General features: G+C 35.5%; 1 protein-coding gene and 1 long non-coding RNA gene across 6 annotated transcripts in view; both read right to left on the bottom strand.

Annotated features, from left to right (window-relative positions):
• LOC126882021 (myrosinase 1-like) overlaps positions 1-14,679 on the bottom strand; it is a 247,134-nt gene that overhangs the window by 47,802 nt on the left and 184,653 nt on the right. The window lies entirely within an intron of this gene.
• Positions 1-14,679, bottom strand: part of LOC114336056 (uncharacterized) — an 80,779-nt gene that overhangs the window by 6,290 nt on the left and 59,810 nt on the right. The gene's annotated exons all lie outside the window — the stretch shown is intronic.

Here is a 14,679-nt window from a genome sequence, read left to right as displayed (position 1 = left end):
GAGTTTTACTTCATGTTAATTTTTTAATTATATTTCCCGCAACGCGACGTGTCCGCTGTTTCAGTAAGTACATAATGCATTTATATTATATCTCACATTTCTTCCTTGTAATATTCCATGCATCATTGTAGTCAGGTATTTCGTTAGATTGATTTACCACATACAATTATATATAATCCATATTATAATAATGATATTCATTCCCATTTGCAAAGGAACAGTCATTCAAGGTCATAAGTTTTATTGTTACATTTAAATTTCAATTTACTTCATGTGCTACCATTAGGCTTTTTGCCGTTTTTTTTATATAAAAAAATTTTCCATAAGTATTCTACAGCCTTCTGCACTCTGCGCATGTTCATGCTTCGCGCAAGTCTGTCATGTCTACATTGAAGTAACTTCATAAATTTTGACATGAAACATACCTAACCTGAGTTTTTTGTTTTGGATCCCAGTGCAGTGAACTTGTACTGTATACATACTGTTATTAAGAATATAATTAAACTTGATAAACTTTATTTTAGATTCCGTTACATCCTCATTCAGTAACTTAGCCACAGTCAATTAGTGGTTTAATCATTTAGTTACCTTACCTCACGTGAAGTATATACCAGCAATATTATTAGCAACTTTGTCATGGTTCACTCATAGAGTGTGCTGTTTTTGTTGAAGAAAACCACTATCTGAGTTGACAACATCCAGGATTCTCCAATAAGACTTACCCACCACAGCAGCCAACTAGCTTTGTTGTGCCAAAAGGATTTTTCCTAAGGACTTTCATTTTTTTTAACCATCGGCTGTTGTACAAGATAAGTTCTTATTTATTTTAATTATTTACTTTAGGTAATCTAGATTTGTTACTCTGTAAACTAATTGTATATATACAAATAGGTGAACTAAGTGGTACATATTTTCGTGATAGATAGGTTTTAGGTCGTTGTTTTTCTTTCTTTGGTTCTATATAATTAGTAATTTGCTTAAATAAATCAAATCAGGTCTTCCTTTTTAATAATAACTATAAATCATTGTATCTTAAAATTTAATAGGGAATCGGGGGTAAAATTTTGTCGAGGTTTTAAAATAGGGAATATGTCTTGTAGGTTTTTACATTGTATATAGAGTCACTGACCCACTCATTTATATAACTAATTTTGCTAGGTGAGATACATTTTTTTTGCAACCTAGCTGTTATTGTAGTGTACCTATCTCACTCTAGGCTAGTTCAATTTAGGAAATAATTACTAACTTTTTAGTTGTAAGGACTTAGTGCTATTCTGACGGACTTTTGATTTGGATTTTGATTTTAATACCTTTGCTTGGCCAGTGATAGTGGATAATTGCTTGTTAAGTGGCCTTTGCGGTCTTATTTGATTTTTCCCCAACCACTATCACTGTTATTACGTTGCGTTATATGTAAATTGTTAATATTTAACATTTATTATTAATATATTTGTATGTATTAAGGTTGGTGTTTTATTTCAGTCTGTATTACCAGTATATGACATAGCAAGACAAGATCAGTATTTAGTATTTTGTATTTCAGGTGGTTGTAACCAGTGTCATAGAGTTCCTGTTGTTCGTTACTTCAAAATCTCGAACCTGTCCAACTTCTTGGTTCTGAGAGCCGAGTTGTTCGTTCGAGTTGGCGCCCTTTGTTCTTCTTCTTTCTTTGTTGTATCTCGATATTAGTTTATCTCTAGCTTTCTTATCTATTTTTCTTCCATTTTGTGTTTGCAGGTCTCATTTTCTTCCTAGTTGCTATCATTTCATTACCAAATTTTCTTCTCCTATCTCCAAAGCCAATATTCGGTGTATTGAAGCTAGCCCGAATACTCACTTGAGATTTAGTGTCTCTCTGCCCTTTTAATTTTTTTTTCCTGAGCTAAGCCCCTCTTCTTGTCGTCTTAAATCTCTGCTCATCTATTTTTCCCCATCTTTTGTCAGTTCTTCTCTTCAAAAATCTCTATACCCAGAGTATAGAGGTTTCACAAGATGGGTGCTTTCCAAGTGCGCTTTTGGTCAAGTGTCATTCCTAAGTATTTGATTTCTGTTTTTACTGGTAGTAATATGTTGTTCAGTGTGATTCTCGGACATACGGTGTTCCTGTTGGTGAATGTAATTTGATTAGACTTAGTATGGTTAACGTTGATTTTCCATCTATTCATCCAGTCTTGTAGTAGATTCAGGTGTATTTGAAGGTTTCCTGATGCTACTTGGGGGGTCATCATCGATGGATATTATGGCGGTGTCATCTGCGAACATGGCTACTGTGGTCGTATTTGTTGTTGGGATATCAGCAGTGTATATGAGGTACAGGAGGGGACCCAGGACACTTCCTTGAGGGACACCGGATTTTATGGGATAATAATGAGAGGTTTCTGTAAGGAATCTGACTTGAAAGTGACGTTCTGTGAGGTATGATTTTAAGAGTAGATAGTGAGGAGTGGGAAAAGATGACTTAAGTTTATACAGGAGGCCGTCATGCCAAACACCGTCGAAGGCTTGTTCTATATCCAGGAAGGCAGCAGCACATTTTTTTTTTCTTCGAGGCATACATTAATGTTTTTAACAATCCTATGACATTGTTGTAGAGTTGAATAGGCTTCGCGGAAACCAAACTGGTGTGGTGGGATCACTGAATCAATTTCGATGTCTTCTGAGATTCTTTGAAGCAGAAGTCTTTCTAAGATTTTTGACATTATTGGAAGTAAGCTGATTGGTCTATATGAGGTAGTAATATTTGGTGGTTTATTTGGTTTACTAATCCTAACTATTATTTGTGCAAACTTCCCGTTAATCGGGTTGCAGGTTAATCTTATGATACTATTATTATACCATTGTTAGTAGGACAATTGCTTTTCTGGGTAATTTTTTTAATATTAGCCCGGTGATCATGTCGAAGCCTGGTGCTTTGTAGTTATTGCATCTAGAAATTTTTTCTTTCACATTATTAGGAGTAAAGCATTTGATTGATAGCATCATTGGGCATGGAGTATCTAAGAAGTTTTTAACTTGTTCTTCGTTATTATTGTTATTAAGTTCAGATGCTCTAAAAACGTATGAGAGATGTTCAGCAAAGATTTATGCCTTTTGTTGTTCAGTTTTTCCCCAGCTTCCATCGGCTTTCCTTAGAGGTGGCATGTGTTGTGTAGGCCTCTTGAATGATTTCGTTGCTTTCCAGATGCTGTGGTCTTCTTTTGATAGGCTGTTAATGAATAGTTCAAATGTATCATTCCTGGCGTCTTGTAGAGCAGTTTTAAGTTGCCGTGTTAATCTATTGTATTCATGTTTATCTATAGAATTGCGACTTCTTTGCCATATGCGCCTGGCTCTTATTTTTTGTGCAACAAGACGTTTTATATAAACGGGTTTGTTGATGTCAATTGGTTCTTTGTCATTCTGAGGGGGTGTTGCTATTTCAGTAGCTGTATGTAGAGTTTGGGTTAAAAGAAGCATAGCATTATCGATATCATCTGGTTGTTTTAATCTTATATTTAAATTTATATTTTCATTTATGTAAGACTCGAATACATTCCAGTTGGTCTTTGATGTTGTCAACTTAGGGATATTCGGCCGTTTTATAATTTGCGTAGATAGTGTGACAATTATGAGGGTATGGTCAGTGGACAGATCCCAGGATGCTTGTATGTCAAAATAATTTAAGGCCATGCTATGGAGGATAGAGAAGTCTAGTAGATCTGGGATTTTGTTTGGAACTGTTGGCCAGTAGGTGGGTTGCCCTGTATTTAAGTAAGAGCTGTTTGTGTTAGCTATGGCTTGTCTGAGATTTTTTCCCTTTGTCGTACATAGTCTCGACCCCCCAGTCTGTATGTTTGGCATTCCAGTCACCTCCAATTAAGAATTTTTTTGATAGATGTTTAACCTTCGGATGACCAAGCGGGGGAAATTTGGACCCCAGCGTATGTTTTTCTTTAATAAATTCAAAAGTATTTTCAATCTTCAACTCATTATTTTTTTATTTGACTTTAATAATCTAGATATCCTCATATTTTGAAATAAAAAAATTCCCTATATTTTACGAATAAAAAAGATATCCTGAAGTTGACGTTTAGTGAAATACCGTCTATATAGTTTTACGCTAATGACGTCGACTTTGCAAAGTAACAAGACACTTACTCAACATACACACTACATATGAACTAATACTCATTGTTGTGACTGGCTGAATGACATAAAGTCCATGCCATAAAAAAACTTCATTTTTTTGTGAATTGTCATTTTTGGCATTTTTGACATGGGGTCATTTTTTACCCCCCTTGGTCATCCGTGTAACAAAAAAAGATTGGTCATCGGAAGGTTAAAGAAGTCTTCATATTCTGCTGTGGTGATATTATGCCTTGGAGGGCTGTACATTGCCGCAATGTCAAAGGACCATGGTTGAGAACTGATACAGATTACTGCAGCTTGTATTTTTTCCGGCTGATACATTGTTTCCTCATAGTGTGGTATGGTGTTCTGTACAATAATAGCAGCGCCACCGTGTGCTGTGCCATCAGGATGCTTGGTGTTGTAAATAGAATAATGAGCGATCTTGAACATCGTTCTGTCAGTGAAGTGGGTTTCGGATACGAGTAGAACATCAATTTTGTTATGTTGAAGAAAGTTAATACCTTCTGTCTTATGGTTTCCTAGGCCATTGGCATTTCATTGTGCAATTTGTAGTGACTTAATTTCCATTACTGAATTTATTTATTACTGTGGAAAGCATGTTTAAGATCACGCTATTTTGATTTATTAGTTGTGAAAACATAGCTTTGAATTCGTTAAGGAAACTCTTCATCATCTCTCCAATGTTGTTGTTTGTATTGCTTACATTGTGTTCCACTTGTTATTTAAGCGTAAGTTGCGTGATTTTGGTTGTATGAGGTCGTATTGTTATGTACATTATTCACATTTGTTCCACCTGTTGTTTGTGTGTAAGTAGCGTGATTTGGATTGCTTAAGTTCGTATTATTCTATACATTATTTCTGTTACTCGTATATTGCAATTGATTGTTCGCTGCAGTGTTCGATAATACTCCTGTTGCCCTGTTTCTACTGCTAATTAACTCATTATATACCGTGCATCCTTTGTAGTTTGCGGTGTGTGTGCTCCATTGCAGAGAGCGCATATGGCAGGTGTATCCCTAGGTTTTTTTACAATCGGCTGACATATGGTTGCCTCCACATTTGACACAGTGATTGAAGGTCTATTGCAGTATGTCTTAGAGTATCCATACAATTGGCATCTAGTACACTGGACAATATTATTCTTTTTATACGGTGACTCGATAACTATTTTCGCGTTGTTTATAAATTGAATTTCATATATTTTTTTATTATTTTGATTAGGTTCTATATCGACGTAGAACATTATTAGAGGGTCCTTACTTACTCTGTATTTTATATTTACAATATTGCGTACTATAATTACTTGTTTAAAAAAAGATATTCATCACGTCTCGTCACGGGAAATGCTTTTACGAAGACAGCATTGAGTGAAATTTGTAGCTAAAGTTGTGTTCTTTTGCAATCGAAAAGAAGCAGTTTTAACCCTTCAACAGCTAGCGTTACCATACGGTAACGCTCACAAGGTTGTACATCAAGCGCCGCCATATATTTTTGAAGTTAGAAATTTGAACTCTGCGAGAGGGGACCCTTACCAGAGCATAGAAAACGCAACAGCAGTGACACACTAGTAGGCGGGAAAAGTTCGCGCACTATTACTGCGCAGATCGTCGGCCATTTTGTGCGTAGTACCAGACAATGGAGAAAACCGACAGTGTTGCCGATTTGTACATAATTATCAGATTTACTTAACTTTTATGACATTCATATTTTTTAACATAATTTTATACGTATGCCTGTGGGAATTATATCAATAATTGGGACATAACACAAAATATTGACGATAAATGGCGATTGTATTGTTAATCTTTTGCATAAATTCCAGAAATTATTCAAAAATAATCTCTTACGGGTAATAAAGTTGGTGACATCGGCAACACTGATGAACCAACACATCACATCACCATTGGATGTACTACGCGAAAAATGGCGACCCTGTACTTTTCAACTTCAAAGGCGGCATCAGGGAGTGTCCTTGCTAGTTTCGTTTATTATGCTGTGTCCTTACTACATACGTGTCGCTACTCGTTAGTACTAATTCGACGTTCGCAGCGGCTTGTTGTGCGTATCGAGCGATCGTTAAAAACGACTTTGTTTGCAAATCATGGATTATGGCGACCTTCGATTACAGTAAGTAACTTTCAAACTCCTCCGTTTACTTTTATTTGTTTATAATACGTACAAATTATAGGTAAAAGTGTACTTTATAGGATGGCCAATAATAATGTGTGCTAGTTTATTTTCAAATAATTAGTTAGGTTCGTTTTTTTCGCCTGTTACCATATGGTAACGCTAGCTGTTTATGGGAGTCAATTAAAAGATTGCGTGATTTTTTTCCAGGAGAGGTTTTACCTTGGAAGAAGCTCTGGAAATGGTGTATGTAGATGACTTAGATGTTCAAGATATATTTATAGAACCTCCAGAGGCAAACGTTTTGACCGATGAAGATTCAGGCGACGAAGAGGAGGGGGGTTTAGTCGATAATCTTAGTGGTCAACAATTATTAGCTGGAGCAGAACTAAGAGTGAACCAAGCTATAAATGAAGAGCCAGACGAGCCTGTTCAAGATAATGAAGGTCCGTATACCAGACCAGGACAGGAAAAAATCACTTGGATAAAGAAGATATAATTCCAAATAAAAAAGCTTTTCCCGAACCTGATTACTCCAGATTTGAAAATCTAACAGATGTAGAAATTTTTGAGCAGTTTATTGATAAAAAAGCTGTTGACTTACTTTTTGAGCAGTCTATAAAATATGCTATCTTTTTAAATCATTGAGATACTAAAATCACTTCTGGGGAGATGAAATGCGCCATCGCCATCATGATTCTAAGTGGTTATTATGAATTGCCTGGAAAAGACATGTACTGGAGTACAGAAAAGGACTTGTACGTATCCATTGTGTCAGATGCCATGCGAAGAGATCGGTTTAGGCAGATTCTAAAATATCTACACTGTGCTGATAACACGAAACCTAATAATAATGACAAAATGTGGAAATTACGACCTCTCATGGATAAACTACGAGCAAATTTTATTAAAAATTTTGTTCCTGAACAACACCTAAATTTTGATGAATCCATGGTAAAATATTTTGGAAGACATCCCAGCGAACAATTCATACGAGGAAAACCAATCCGATTCGGCTACAATGTATGGTGTTTGAATGCTGTGTCGGGGTATCTTGTAAATTTCGATGTATACCAAGGGAACAATCCTAGGGGAAATACTTTCTATGAAAATGGATTCGTGAAATGTGCAGCACCTCTTATCAACATGATTGACGACTTTTCCCCTAATGTGCCCAAACTTCCATTTCGATTTTATTTTGATAACCTTTTTACTGGTTTCAATATTTTACATTACCTGAAACAACGCGGCTTTGATGGAACGGGAAGAATCCGTGACAACCGTATCCCGAAAAGCTGTTCTTTACCTGCGAAAAATATGTTATCTAAATCTAATTCTCAGAAAAGGGGTGATTACGTATCAGCTATTGATAAAGAAGATGAAATCATTGTTGTGAAGTGGCTGGATAATAATGTTGTTAGCGTAGCCTCTACCTGTCATGGAGTAAATCCCACTTGTTTAGTGAAAAGATTCTCTCAGAAGGAAAAAAAATTATACAGGTATCGCGTCCAACGCTTATAACCGAATACAACCGCTTTATGGGAGGAACCGACCTGATGGATGAAAATATTTCAAGATATCGTATATCCTTCAGAAGGAAAAAGTGGTGGTGGCCCATTTTTACTTGGTTGCTGGACACAAGTGTAGTAAATGCATGGTCTATTAGGCGAAAATGCAGAAGCAAACCACCAATAAGTCAGCTAAATTACAGAAGACAAATTGTTTTGCATTATCTTGAGAAATACAAAACAGTTTCAAAAGGATCAGGAAGGCCATCTACATCTAAAAACAGCGTTACTCTAAACCGGGTGTCTGATGATTTAATAATATATATAATAATATATATATATATATATATATATATATATATATATATATATATATATATAAATCCTACTATCAATTTGGCATCGATACATTATGCATTTACCATCAATTTGGCATCGTCTTGCAAAGTGGCATCTGTATATCGATGCCACTTTACACTACCTTAATAACTTTTTTCCTGTACTTGTTAGCAGAAGTCTAATCAACTCTGTAGTTAGAGATTTGATTCCTTGATGTTACTTTAATATATCAGCTTTCTTTGTTTATTCCTTACTGACTTATATAAGTTTATTCCATAAAATGTTTGAGTTCAAAATGATGGCACAGTGAAAATATTATATACATTTAGTTCAGTGTTTTACCGTTTTGTCGCTGCCGCTATATACATGAAAACGTATATCCCACTTTCATTATCAATCATTTTGGCATCAGAAATTTGGCATCACTGTTGAATACAATATTATCCACAACGAAAAATAGGCAATTTGAGAATGTATATATTATTTTCATCAACAAATCATTCTGGCATCAAGTTGTTTTCACCCAATTTTGAAAAAATGTGAAAGCTTATAATCCAAGGATGGTACTAAAGGTGAGAAATTTGACCTAAACTATCTGTCCGTCGGTCTGTCCGACCGCGAATATAACTCTTACGTCATTATACCAGGTAGAATGACAAATGAGGTGTCAAATGAAAGCGTATAATCCAAGGATGGTACTAAAGGTGAGATATTTGACTTAAACTTTCTGTCCTTCGGTCTGTCCGACCGCAAATATAACTCCTCCGTCATTATACCAGGTAGAATGACAAATGAGGTGTCAAATGAAAGCTTATAATCCAAGGATGGTACTAAAGGTGAGAAATTTGACTTAGGCTGTCTGTCCGTCGGTCCGACCGACCGCGAATATAGCTCCTCCGTCATTATACCAGGTAGAATGACAAATGAGGTGTCAAATAGAAGCTTATAATCCAAGGATGGTACTAAAGGTGAGACATTTGACTTAGGCTGTCGGTCCGTCCGACCGCGAATATAACTCCTCCGTCATTATACCAGGTAGAATGACAAATGAGGTGTCAAATGAAAGCTTATAACCAAAGATGGTACTAAAGGTGAGAAATTTGACTTAGGCTGTCTGTCCGTCGCGTCGGTCAGTCCGACCCCGAATATAGCTCCTCCGTCATTATACCAGGTAGAATGACAAATGAGATGTCAAATGAAAGCTTATAATCGAAGTATGGTACTAAAGGTGAGACGTCGGTCCGTCCGACCGCGAATATAACTCCTCCGTCATTATACCAGGTAGAATGAAAAATGAGGTGTCAAAAGAAAGCTTATAATCCAAGGATGGTACTAAAAGTGAGAAATTTGACTTAGGCTGTCTGTCCGTCTGTCCGTCCGACCGCGAATATAGCTCCTCCGTCATTATACCAGGTAGAATGACAAATGAGATGTCAAATGAAAGCTTATAATCCAAGGATGGTATTAAAGGTGAGAAATTTAACTTGGGCTGTCTGTCCGTCGGTCCGTCCGACCGCGAATATAACTCCTCTACTATACCAGGTAGAATGACAAAAGAGGTGTCAAATGAAAGCTTATAATCCAAGGATTAAGGATGGTACTAAAGGTGAGAAATTTGACTTACGCTGTCTGACCGTCGGTCCGTCCGACCGCGAATATAGCTCCTCCGTCAATATACCAGGTAGAATGACAAATGAGGTGTCAAATGAAAGCTTATAATCCAAAGATGGTACTAAAGGTGAGAAATTTGACTTAGGCTGTCTGTCCGTCGCGTCGGTCAGTCCGACCCCGAATATAGCTCCTCCGTCATTATACCAGGTAGAATGACAAATGAGATGTCAAATGAAAGCTTATAATCGAAGTATGGTACTAAAGGTGAGACGTCGGTCCGTCCGACCGCGAATATAACTCCTCCGTCATTATACCAGGTAGAATGAAAAATGAGGTGTCAAAAGAAAGCTTATAATCCAAGGATGGTACTAAAAGTGAGAAATTTGACTTAGGCTGTCTGTCCGTTTGTCCGTCCGACCGCGAATATAGCTCCTCCGTCATTATACCAGGTAGAATGACAAATGAGATGTCAAATGAAAGCTTATAATCCAAGGATGGTATTAAAGGTGAGAAATTTGACTTGGGCTGTCTGTCCGTCGGTCCGTCCGACCGCGAATATAACTCCTCTACTATACCAGGTAGAATGACAAAAGAGGTGTCAAATGAAAGCTTATAATCCAAGGATGGTACTAAAGGTGAGAAATTTGACTTACGCTGTCTGACCGTCGGTCCGTCCGACCGCGAATATAGCTCCTCCGTCAATATACCAGGTAGAATGACAAATGAGGTGTCAAATGAAAGCTTATAATCCAAGGATGATACTAAAGGTGAAAAATTTGACCTAGGCTGTCTGTCCGTCGATCCCTCCGACCGCGAGTATAAATCCTCCGTCATTATACCAGGTATAATGGCAAATGAGGTGCCAAATGATAGCTTATAGTTCAAGCATGGTATTAAAGATGAAAAATTTTACCTAGGCTGTCTGTCCGTATGTCTGTCCATCCGCGAATACAACTCCTCCGTTATTAATACAGATAGAATGACAAATCGGGTGTCGAATGAAAGCTTTTAACTTAAGGATGGTATTATTAAAGATGAGAAATTTGACGTCGGAGTTCCGGTTTTAGAGTTGCAACCGTAAGTATTTACTATTTTAAAGTTGCCGAAAGAGAATAAGTGATATATTATTCAACGTGGCTTAGCAAGATGAGAACAAATGTAAAATTTTGGTTTTTACGTAATTTCCGCTTAAAAAGTTATAACCGGAAATGCCATTATTCGCGGTGTGCAAGTACTTGGAACGGATACGAGAAACGATCGTGCGCGAATAGCGGAGAAATATTGCAACTTTCTTAAATAATTCATATTGTCCATTGAAATTGTCAAATTGACGTACATTTCATACCTACTGTCATTGAAGAAGAAAAATTATATGTTGCTCTGCAATATTGATATTATATGCAATTATTATATGAAGGCAAATTAAATTAATTGTATTTTGCTTGCAGTACTGCATTTTAATAACTAATTTTATTTACTACATACAATTGTTTACGTTTTAATAAAATAACCTGAATCTTATTTTTTCTTCTTATTATTTTTTTGGATTATGGCCTTGACAATTATCCAGTAACCAGGACTAATATAATTGGCCAATATAATTAAAAGTGCGAATAAAGTTGCAGAGCGTAGAAACCAGGTGTCGTTTTGCCGAACTTGCACGGTCCCAATAGACTCAGAAATAGTATACGAACACATAAATCGAAGCGTATTGAAAGGTTTGAATCTTTAGAGTTATTTCTGTGTAAACAGTTTAGTAAAAATGACTCAAAATTAGTAAATTTGTATATCAATCCACGCAAAGTTACACGAAGAATTCAAATATCGACTTCCAATTCTACTTTCGATTACTTTGGGTGAAAACCTAGGACTTACGAAGTCCAATTACTTGTTTTCTTTAAAAATAAGACATGTCATAAATATGCCTTAGGCATCATAGAAGACAATGACACAGAAAAATCAAACAAGCAGCAGGTCAAAAGGGCCTTAGTTATGTATCTTCGGTCCTATTGGTTCAATCGTGACGTACAGCGCCTGAAACGATGGGATTTAACTGGCAGAATACGATGGTGTAGACAAATGAAAATGACGGCATGTAATAACACTTTAAAATTGTAGAAATAAAATGGATTAACGCACATGGTATGACATATTATGTGAGAGTATTTAACAAATAGAATACGATTACATACGTCCAGTTTTTGACAAGCGACTTCTCTACATATGATAAACGCGAAAGGGCCCCAACGTTCACTGTTCGACATAGGCCTCCCGTTCACTGCATATACCCACTGCTTTCTGACGCTGTGACTTAAGAGGATAGGATTTAACGAATAAAACGACAAAGAAGACTAAACAAGGCAGATCACGGGAAAAACACAACTGTCCGTTTTATACTCCACAGGGAAGCATCAAATATTCAACGTAAGGATATATTATAGTATAACGGTATGATAAATCTTTTTCTTTTTTTTTTTTTCATTTAGTGCATTCCGTACGTTTTTTAAACATAATCAGGAGAAGTTGTTGAATTTCTGAAGTCTATAAAATAATTTCTTAACAAACCTTTTTTTAATTGTGTTATGGATTATTTTTAAGAATGTGTTTAAAAGGTAGCTCACATGCTTATTGTTCAATGGTCTTATCACTTTTAAACGCCTGTCTTTTTTGTAGGACTATTAATTGTGATTTCAAACATTCTAGCGGGACAATGCCTTTTGTGTAACTGAAATAAATATTGTTATCCATTTAATTTTTTTCCTCAATTAATTGAATGCCTCCTACTGGTGTTTGGTCTAAGCTTACCGCTTTTCCCCATTTAAGCTAAACTGCTCGTCAAAAGTTAGGGATATAGAAAATTATGCTCATTTTCATAGCTAATTTTTTCGAGAACAGATTAACGGATTCCACTAATTTTTTTTAATATTTTAGATTTTTCGTTAGTATTTACACAGTTGTGCAAAAGTTTACCCAAACTTTTTTTTGTACTTTTACCGAGTGGTATAAGTACAAAAAAGAAGTTTGAGTAAACCTCTTGTTAGGTATTAGTTACGTATCTTCACTCCCATTGGTCCAAACGTGTCGTACGGCGGCTCAAATGATAGGAATCAGTCAACAGAATACAATGACACAGAAAAATCAATTACAGTAAAATATTGAAAGGGCCTTAGTTACGTATATTCGCTGCTATTTTTCCAATCATGACGTACGGTGGCTAAAATGGTAGGAATTAACCAACAGAATACAATGACACCCAAATCCGGTGTCGGAAAGCTGGTCGAGAACACTTCGTCGACGGAAAATTGGTCGACAACAGTTGGTCGACAAACAGTTGGTCGAATGCACAATTCATCGAATGGACAATTCATCGACGAACATTTGATCGAATGGAATTTTCGTCGACAAACTGTTATTTATCTTTAGGATAAAGGGATTAATGGTGACAAACGACGGGTAACTGGAATATTGTATTATATATTTTTTTTTGGGTTTTGTTAATTTTGTACCTAAATCTTACCGGAGGTATTGCGCCTTTTATAAATGTGTAGTTGTGAATTAAGTTTTTGATAATAAAATCAAGAGGGTAAGAATCGCTTTACTTTTAAACTCTTCACTTTTGGCGCATCATGGACGGCTCGTTTTTAAAAGAATCGTTTTAATTTTTTTTTGTATAAACATGCTCTTTCATTCGTTTAAATGTTGCTTTTCAAATTTTCTAATATTTATAAACAAAGCCCCGGTGAATTTTTGAAAAAAGTGGCTAACTCGGGTTTTAAGGGTTGTAGGGCATTAAATTTTTGTTTCAGTTTCTATAAGAATACCAACATGTCGAATAAAAAAAATTAACTTCCTACGTGTTGTTGTTCTGAAGCTATTTTCTTGTGGCATTTTTGGAATTAACTAGTTTTGATGGGAAATAAGCCACAATTTTACTAAAAAAACTGATTTTATTAACGTTTCGACGCTCAAATCGGGTGTCGTTGTCAAAATAAAACCATTTTTTTTAGTAAAATTGTGGCTTATTTCCCATCAAAATTAGTTAATTCCCACATGTTAATGCGGTTGTTATTTTAATTGTTTATTCGCGAACTCAATCGACTATAGGTGGCAGTGCAGTTGCATGAAAATGGCCGATGTAATTGGGATAATGCATTTTGATATAATTAATATTTTTATTGATGTAATTAATTAATATAAATAAATCATTCATTAAATGAACACACCAGACAAGCATTCAATCGACATTGATATATAGGTTAACGGATGTTTTGTTTAAATCTTCATCCCAATTCCTCTAGTTCAAAATAAGCGGCAGCACCCTCGCTTGAGTTCGCGAATAAGCTTAAAATAACACTACTTTTTCAAAATTATTTTATAATTATTTATAATATTTATTATAAACTTTTTATTCAAGACTTGATCTAATTTGATAAATTGAACCTTTCTCTTTGGTTTGATGTCTTTAGAATTTATGTTGACCTAATAGTTTATGCATAATAACGCTGTAGATAGAAGCTTTTTGGGATAAACAATTTCAATTTTGCAATAACTATTAGGTAAAACTTCTTGAAATTTTAACGGCTGAATACTTCTAATATTGTTCCTTTACTTACGCGAAAATAAAGCTTTTAGTGTATTTTTAGAAAAGTTATTAATTATTTTCAAAAAATCGACTTTTGAAGCTATTTTCCCAATAACTAAGCAACAAATTAACAAAAAGAACTTTCCAAACACTCATTTTAAAGAATTTTCTATGCTCTTCAGTAAAATTGTATCACCTTTCCATACAGCATACCGGTCTCCACCTTTAATATTTACAATCAAATAGCGATCTTTAATTGTTTATATATTGTTTATAAGTTAAAAAGTACGTTTGATTTTTTGCATAATTTTTATATTGGATACTGTTGTAACTAAATTTACCCTAATGCCATAAGCAGTTCTTAGATACCTGTATCAACGG

The sequence above is a fragment of the Diabrotica virgifera genome, chromosome 1 (assembly GCF_917563875.1).
Source record: "Diabrotica virgifera virgifera chromosome 1, PGI_DIABVI_V3a".
Classification (NCBI taxonomy): domain Eukaryota; kingdom Metazoa; phylum Arthropoda; class Insecta; order Coleoptera; family Chrysomelidae; genus Diabrotica; species Diabrotica virgifera.
The sequence above is the reverse complement of the archived record's forward strand: the minus strand, read 5'-3'. Positions and strand labels throughout refer to the sequence as shown.